The sequence below is a fragment of the Suricata suricatta genome, chromosome 4, assembly GCF_006229205.1.
Source record: "Suricata suricatta isolate VVHF042 chromosome 4, meerkat_22Aug2017_6uvM2_HiC, whole genome shotgun sequence".
NCBI classification, from domain to species: Eukaryota; Metazoa; Chordata; class Mammalia; order Carnivora; family Herpestidae; genus Suricata; species Suricata suricatta.
This window is the reverse complement of record NC_043703.1, coordinates 81,742,681-81,750,488: the sequence shown is the minus strand read 5'-3', so window position 1 is coordinate 81,750,488 and position 7,808 is coordinate 81,742,681.

Here is a 7,808-nt window from a genome sequence, read left to right as displayed (position 1 = left end):
CCCAGTTCGCACTCACTGACTCAGGTATCCTTCAGGTTCTCTTCCTTCTGGAGTCCGTAATTTCTCCTTCCGCTCTTGCAGATGAGAGTAATGTCCTTCTCAGTTCGATCGATGGGGCAGACGAAGTTTACAGAGCTCCCTTCCTCTCCACCATCTTGGCTCCTCCTCCCTCAATGATATTTTACACTGGGTGTTGTATGGGAAACAATTTGACAATAAAATATTATGAAAAAAAATAAAATAAAATACATTTTAATTTCACCAACTGTAACTTTCACATATATTTGAAAACTAGTAGCAAATCCATGAGTAGTACTCATCAGTGATAAATAATTCTTGGTTAATTTATAGACTTGAGGACCCTTTCCAATTCTCATTCCTGGGTGGTCAGGTGAAATAAGCCTTCCCCCAGGAGACAAAAGCCAGATGTTTTTGGAAAGTACAACAATGCCATTATATAATCATATGACATTGGGTTGGGCAATTTCTTGGACTTTGGTTGTCTTACATACAAAGAAATGACATATCAACTGTCCTCTCCATTTCATAAAATGGTTTAATGGCAATGCTATTATAAACTAACTGTACAAGGGCATTTAGACTCAGGTTCATTTGTCCTTTCAAAATATTGCATCCTACATCCAAACTTAATATCCATATTTGTGAAACACAGGGGGGTAAGGAAAGCCACCGAACATTATTTTAAGAATGAAGGAAGAGAAACAAATCAAAGCACAGGAATTGCTTCTAGAATCAAAGCAAAATAAATATATAAAAAATATATATAAAACTATGAAAAGAAGAGGTAAATTTGATAGTAGAAATTAATTAAATAAATGTGAAGGGTAAAAGCATATCTGATCTTTGTATAAATGAAACTTGTAAATGGAAAATGTTAACACATTTATACAAAGAAAGTGATTAGAACACAGATGGAAATAATCTGGGAAAAGCTTAGTTTTTCTGGAGCACAAATTTAAATTTCTATCCACGAAATCCTAGGCTCCTTGAGGGTTGGACAGAGTTTTGGCAGGGACAATGTGAAGCCCCTGGGGTTGCTTGCTGAAGGCTGGAAGACCAGAAAGAGTGCATGTGCCTTTCCTTGCCTGGAATGCCTGTGTTCCCACCCCATCCACCGTGAGCCTTATCTAACCGGTGCCTCCATGTTTAGGGCCTTGTTGACAACAGCATGATAAAATCATTTACATTTTATTAAATCCACACCTGGATGTACATTTGGGCAGCATGGGAGCCCCGGTGAGAAAGACAAATGAGAAAAGGTGAGTGACAAGGTGAGTGACAAGGTGAGTGAAAAGCCCAAGCTCATGATGAGGAGAATGGAGCTGGAGAAAGGTGGGAATGATTTGCAGCTGCCTAGGCCTGTGCCAGCTGTTTCCAGCTGCTTGCTCTGGGTCAGCTTCCCATGAGGCCCTTGCAGCTCTACTTTCTCTTTCAGTGCAGTCATAAAACCAGAAAGTACAGATGGTGTGGCACTGGCTCTCCTTCATGGCATTTTCCTAGAGCTGAGGTCTAATAAGTATGTATGACTGCCATCCAAATTACAGGCACTTTTTGCAAAGCTCAAGGTTTTTTGGACAAAGAAATCCACTGCTGTCTGGACTCAGCCCTTTTGAGCATGCTCATTTGGGTTGACCTTAGGGTAGGCAATTCTGTTACCGTGGGCCACTTGCTTATATTTTGGGTCCAGAAAAGGTCATCCTTTGTATCTGTGAGATATCTTTCCTCAACCAAGCTTACATGGCTTCCCTCTTAACCTCTCAGTAGCTATCCCCCCAGAGGCAGTTAGCTCACCCGGTCGTCTTTTCCACCCAAAACACAGTAGTTTTACTTCTCTCCAAGGCTGGCATTTCTATTTCCAGTCTGGTACACGCACAGCCAACAGATGGCCCTGCTGGGGTGGCATAATGTGTTTTCAAGGCCGTTGAGAATTCGATGACACAACGCAGTCCAAACAGAAGAGTTTATTACTTCTCTTGACCTTACGTATCTGCATGTAAACCAATTGCTTTTCTCACAAACAAACACCACATGGCTATGATCATCACAGATGATGGCCTTGACTTTTTCAAAATCAAAGTCCAGTTCTGAAGAATTTGCACCATATTCTGACTTACATGATATTGAGTTTATAGTAGATTTCCTTTTGACCATGACTCATTATTGGGCAGATTTGGGAGGAATTCAGGTCAAGCAATATGCCTTTATGATGGATGACTTAGCTCAAATGTCTTTTTTTAAAATGAGATACAACTCATATAATATAGAATTCACCCTTTTAAACACTTAATGAATACTGAAAATGAACCATGGACTGAAAGGGGAGGGGGAGGAAGGGAGGGGGTGATGGTCATGGTGGGGGGCACTTGTGGGGAGAAGCACTGGGTGTTATATGGAAACCAATTTGACAATAAACTATTAAAAAAAAGAGTGCAATTTAGTGATCTCAGTACAGTCACAATGTTGTGCAACCTTCGCTACTGTATGACTCTTGAACATTCCTAACTGGTTCTGAAAGCCTTTTGCATGCAATGGATTATGCTGCTTATCTATAGATGGTATTGGAAGATTTGGGTGGGGGTGGCAGCCCCAGCTTGAACCAAAATGTGATCCACTCCTTCCTTCTGGATGGGCAGATCCACCAGAAATCAGCCTGCATGAGGACAGATGTGTCTTAGAGAACAACCCTGCTAACAGAAGGGAGAATTTGGGGACAGCTCGTCCAGGCACTCTGCTGAGGTATGAGTGTGTGCAAAGGGAGGAGGGGAGCTGCCATATGAGAACAGTGTGGCACTTGTGGTCCTTGTGGGTTTATACCTGGCCAGGATGGTGCAGGTGGAGGGGAGTGAAGGAAGAGGAACTCCAAGTAAAACTGAGCATGCTTTCCTTGTACACCTGGAGCACAGGCAGGACAGTGGAGACCACCGGAGCAGACGCCATCAGAGGAAGACACAGTCATCATTCTCAGTGTGGATCTTCCCAGGGCCTTCTTGCCAGCAGGTGCACAGCAGGAAGTGCAGCTGGCTCTGGTAGATTCTTCAAGGGGCCCAAAGCAGAAGGAGAGAACCCAGATCCTGGATGACAAGTGACAACTAAGCAGCCTTGTGGCCAAGTGCACAAAGTAGAACCTTTTCCTGGTGTGTGTGTGTGTGTGTGTGTGCATGGATGAGGCCCTCCATTGGATATCTACACTCTATTGGCTTTTGTTGTTCTTAGTGACCATAGTAGCCATAGTAGGGACCAAATGATAGAGGAACAAATGTTTGAAGGTGTAAATGACTTAGCAATGCTGTAAAGGTCAAGTGATGAGAGAGCATTTCTCCTGTCTTCCTTAAGGACTGTATGTTGGCAGGGGAAGAGGAGGACAGGTAGGGTAAGCCATAGAGCATCACTACAGAGATGCCCACAGAACACAGAGGAAGGTAGCATTGCCAGAGATGGACAGAAACTCATAGGCACACACTGAGGAGCTCTTTAGTTACCTCCTGTGGACAGGACCACAGAGAGCAGGGCTGACTACTTATATACCATGGGTTTGGGTCCCTAGAGGGTTTATTTGCACACCTCCAGGCACGGAGTGTCCCAGGTCCTCCACTGGTTGGCAAGACTGTGAGTGGGGAGGCCACATAGGGTGAGGCCAAATCCCCAAGTTCTGATCCCTACTCTTAGCCCCTTCCAGTTGTGTTACTTAACCTCTTTGTGCCTCCATTTTCTTGGCTAAATGGAGATTTCTGAGGGTTCTGTGAAGGTGTAAAGTGTTTAGCATATGGAATGCTTACATGTGGAGGCTGGAAGTTCTTGTCCATCATGACCCACTGTGGCTACTGTGGAACCCCAACAGGTCATCAGTAGGAGAAGGCAGGAGGTCAGGGATCTACTAGGGATCTCCCTAGGGAAAAGGAAGGAACTTGGTCACTATCTTCATTTCTCCAGCCTGATGGACAGGCCTCCTTCTTAGAGCCCCTGGGGTCTGGGGAGGAGAGAGCTAAGGAAGAGACTGATTTGAGCTGGAGGCAGCAGTGAGCACTCCCAGGAAGCCTGTGGTATGGTACCTGTGGCCTTGGTCCTCCAGTGTCCAGGCTGGAAGAGCTGTCCAGGAGTCCATCGCCAACACTTGATGGGGGAGAAGGGCGGGTTCCACCAGCCAGCAGAGAGAGACTGCAGGAAGGTGGGGAAATACACCAGAGCTACGAATAACGTCTGAGTCAGGCAGTTTCTTTGCTTGGGGATGGACTATTGGTGGTGACGTAATCTAAATAACTTGAATTTAGCCATCAAGCTGCTGAAACCATGAGAAACCTGAATTACTGTGCAATTAAGTTGTGCTAAGTTTTCAGGACAGACGCTGGGACAGGGCTGATGTTATAGAAGGTAAGGGGCAGGCTGTACAGGTGACAGACACTGGGATCTGTGCGTTCCCACCTCTTGTGCCAGACGCAGGTGATGGCAGCACTACAAATCACCCCTCCAGGCTGTCACTTGTAAAGGACTCCCATGACTCAAGACACCTGTGAGATCTTCTTAAAGAGTCAGATTATTTTATATTAGGATGTACATGTTAAACAAATTTGAGCCATTAATTATCATAAGTATAAGACATAGCTTCCCTCAATGGCCAAATATGAATGATAATTTACTCTGTGATTCTGAATGACCCCAGAAAGCTTTGATCCACTTGAAATGTACTCCTTCAGCACATGCAAAGAGTAGAGAAACAGCAATATTAGTAATTTGATAAATTATTCAAGAAGAAAGCACTCTGGTGATTTCTAGTTTCATGTTCATGGGTTTCAAAAGCTGTTTCCTAATTTAAAGCTTCCTGTTATATTGCTTTCCTACAACATTTGGGGGAATGAACCTAAATGTTGTCCTTTGTGGGCACCTCTGCTTTCTCCCTGCCATAATCCAACATGGTGCATATAAAACAGGATGTTCTAAAGAGAGAAAGAAAGAAAGAAAGACAGAGAGACACCAAGAAGCAGACTCATAACTACAGAGAACAAATTGATGGTTACCAGAAAGGGGGTGAGGTGGGTGGGAGGATGGGTTAAACAGGATGGAGAGTAAATAGTACACTTAACTTGATGAGCACTGAGTAATTTACAGAATTGCTGAATCTCTGTGTTATATACCTGAATCTCACATAACACTGATAACTATACTGGAATTAAAATAAAAAACTTGAACAAAAACCAAAAATCCTCCCAGGTTGGTCTGAGCAGGGGCTGTCCTTACGTAGTTGGGTCTATGACTGTCATATTGATACTAGGCTAAGATAAGTAGACACCATTTCCTGGTGTTCCCTTTTGCGAAGCACCAGGAAATGGTAACACAACTCTGTGTTACAGACTACATGGCCGACCACCAACATTTACATGTTGACATTATAATCCCCCATGTGATGGTGTGTGGGAGGAGGTGAGGTTTAGATGACATCATGAAGGTGGGGCCCCATGATGGGATTCATGTCCTTACAGGTGGAGGAGGAGTCTCAAGCCCTCCCTCTGCTCTCAGCCATGGGAAGACTTCACAAGGCTGCCATCTGCTAGCCAGGGTCTGGGGTCTCCTGGACACTGGATCTGCCAGCACCTTAATCTCAGACTTCCAACCTCCAGAGCCATGACAAAGGACTGCCTGTTATTGAAGCCACCAGCCTAAGCTGACTCAGATGCTCTGTCAGGAAGCTTTCTCGACCATCCAGTCTGGAGGGGAGGTTGGCAGGGTGGAAGTCTATTTCGCTTCTCTTCCCAGAAGTTCAGAGATCTTCACAAACTTTCACAGTCTGACCATGTGACTGATACCCCTCTGCTCCCACAGCTGCTTCTTTGTGTTTTCGCGTGCCAGGCAGCAGCCACAAGGGGTGTAACCAGTTGCTTTGTTGAATTCATCAACCAAAGGTGCCCATATATCCCAAAGCAAAGCAAGACCTTCCAGTCACGTCATAGGATGAGTAAGAAGGAACAGTGTCTTTTGCATGTTTCAGAGGGGATGCTATGCTCTGCCCAATCCGGCTTGATATTTTCTTTCCTGAGGCACCTATAATTTCTGAAAATACTAAGTCATGATTTGATAATTTACTGGCAGATTTTAGAGCTGTTGGTGTCTTGGTGAAGATTGTCAACGTTGTGTTTTTACCTCAAGACTCTTATGGTAAGTGATGCTCTTAAATAAATAAATAAATAAATAAATAAATAAATAAATAAAAAGATAAAAAGCATAAATACTGCTTTCTGAAGGGGCAGTATATGGCAATGCTGTTCTCTCACACCATTATTTTCCTGCCCCTTGGGATGGATTAATGATATTTAGAACTCTCTTGTAAGTCTTTCCTTTCTTTAGGCCTTGGATACTTATATTTAGGAGTATTTATATGCCACAGCCATGAGCCTAAATATATAACATGCATACATATTTAAAATAATATGAAATTTAAAAAAATGGCTCACTTGAACCTTTAAAAATTTCAATTCTGAATGATGCTTCTTTACTAGGCCTTTTCAAAATTCATTACTCCAAGTATCTGATCTCTAAGTTTCCATCAATTTTTTTTGGCTCGTCTCTTTTGCTCCCAACACACCAGACACACACACAACTTGCTCCTGTCATTTCTAGCTACTGCTGTTTCTAGAGAATATTCCTATTTTCCCACATCCCATCCTTTTCTTTGCTCATGCTGATTTCCCCAGCCGAGAAACCTCTGACACTCTCCCCACTCGTGGATCCTGTTTTTATTTCTTTTATAGTTTATTGTCAAGTTAGTTTCCATATAACACCCAGTACTTCTCCCCACAAGTGCCCTCCTCCATGCCCATCTCCCCCTTCCCCTCTCCCTCACCTCCATCAGCCCTCAGTTTGTTCTCAGTATTCAAGAGTCTCTCATGGTTCATCTCCCTCCTTCTCCCCAACTATTTTTCCTCCCTCCCCCTCCCCCATGGTCCTCTGTTAAGTTTCTCCTGGTCCACTTATAAGTGCAAACATATGGTATCTGTCCTCCATCTGACTTATTTCACTTAGCATGACACCCTCGAGTTTCATCATGGGTCCTGTTTCAAATTACAAACTAAAGCCTTCAGAGTTTCCTAATCCCTTGATAGGCCTTGATTTCTTTCTACTTTGTGCTTAGGCTCAGCTGACAGAGTTATGTTTATTAAAAAGCAAATGGATCATGTCATCGCCAGGTGGACTGTTGCTTGTGGTGTCTCACTGTCCTGGGCTTCACTCGCCTCTGAATATAGATGGGGAATAATTCCAACATTAAATCCTGAATGCCCTGAGCATAGCTGGGCACTGCCCTCTGTCCAGTTCCCTGTCCAAGTACTTGAGGAGACTTCCTAGAGGAGGCTTCCACATAGCTAGGCATCCCCAAATGGCCATTACCATCTTCTTTAGTAACAGCACACTTTGCTGATCTCTTTCAAGGAGTTTCCAATGTTATATCATGAACTGAGTTTTTTTAAATTTCTGGACTGTATGGATGACATTTTATGCATCCTGGTATTTCACACATCTTGTATGTGATAGGTCCGTAGTAAACATTTGAATTTTTAGATATAAGGATTCCTTGACTTGATTTTCTTTAGGAAGTGAAAATCATCTTTTGTATACTCTCAGTGGAAAGCAAACATGCTTACTTATGGTAGCCTTGGCTGGAGCTTTGGAGTAACAAAACAATCAGACAGCTGAGAATTGCACTGCAGGTAAAATACAAGAAAGGGCTGAAAATGTCAAAAGAGAAGTAATAACCATAACAGTAATACCCATTTAGGAGCAAAGTTTCTGGTGGTGCCTGG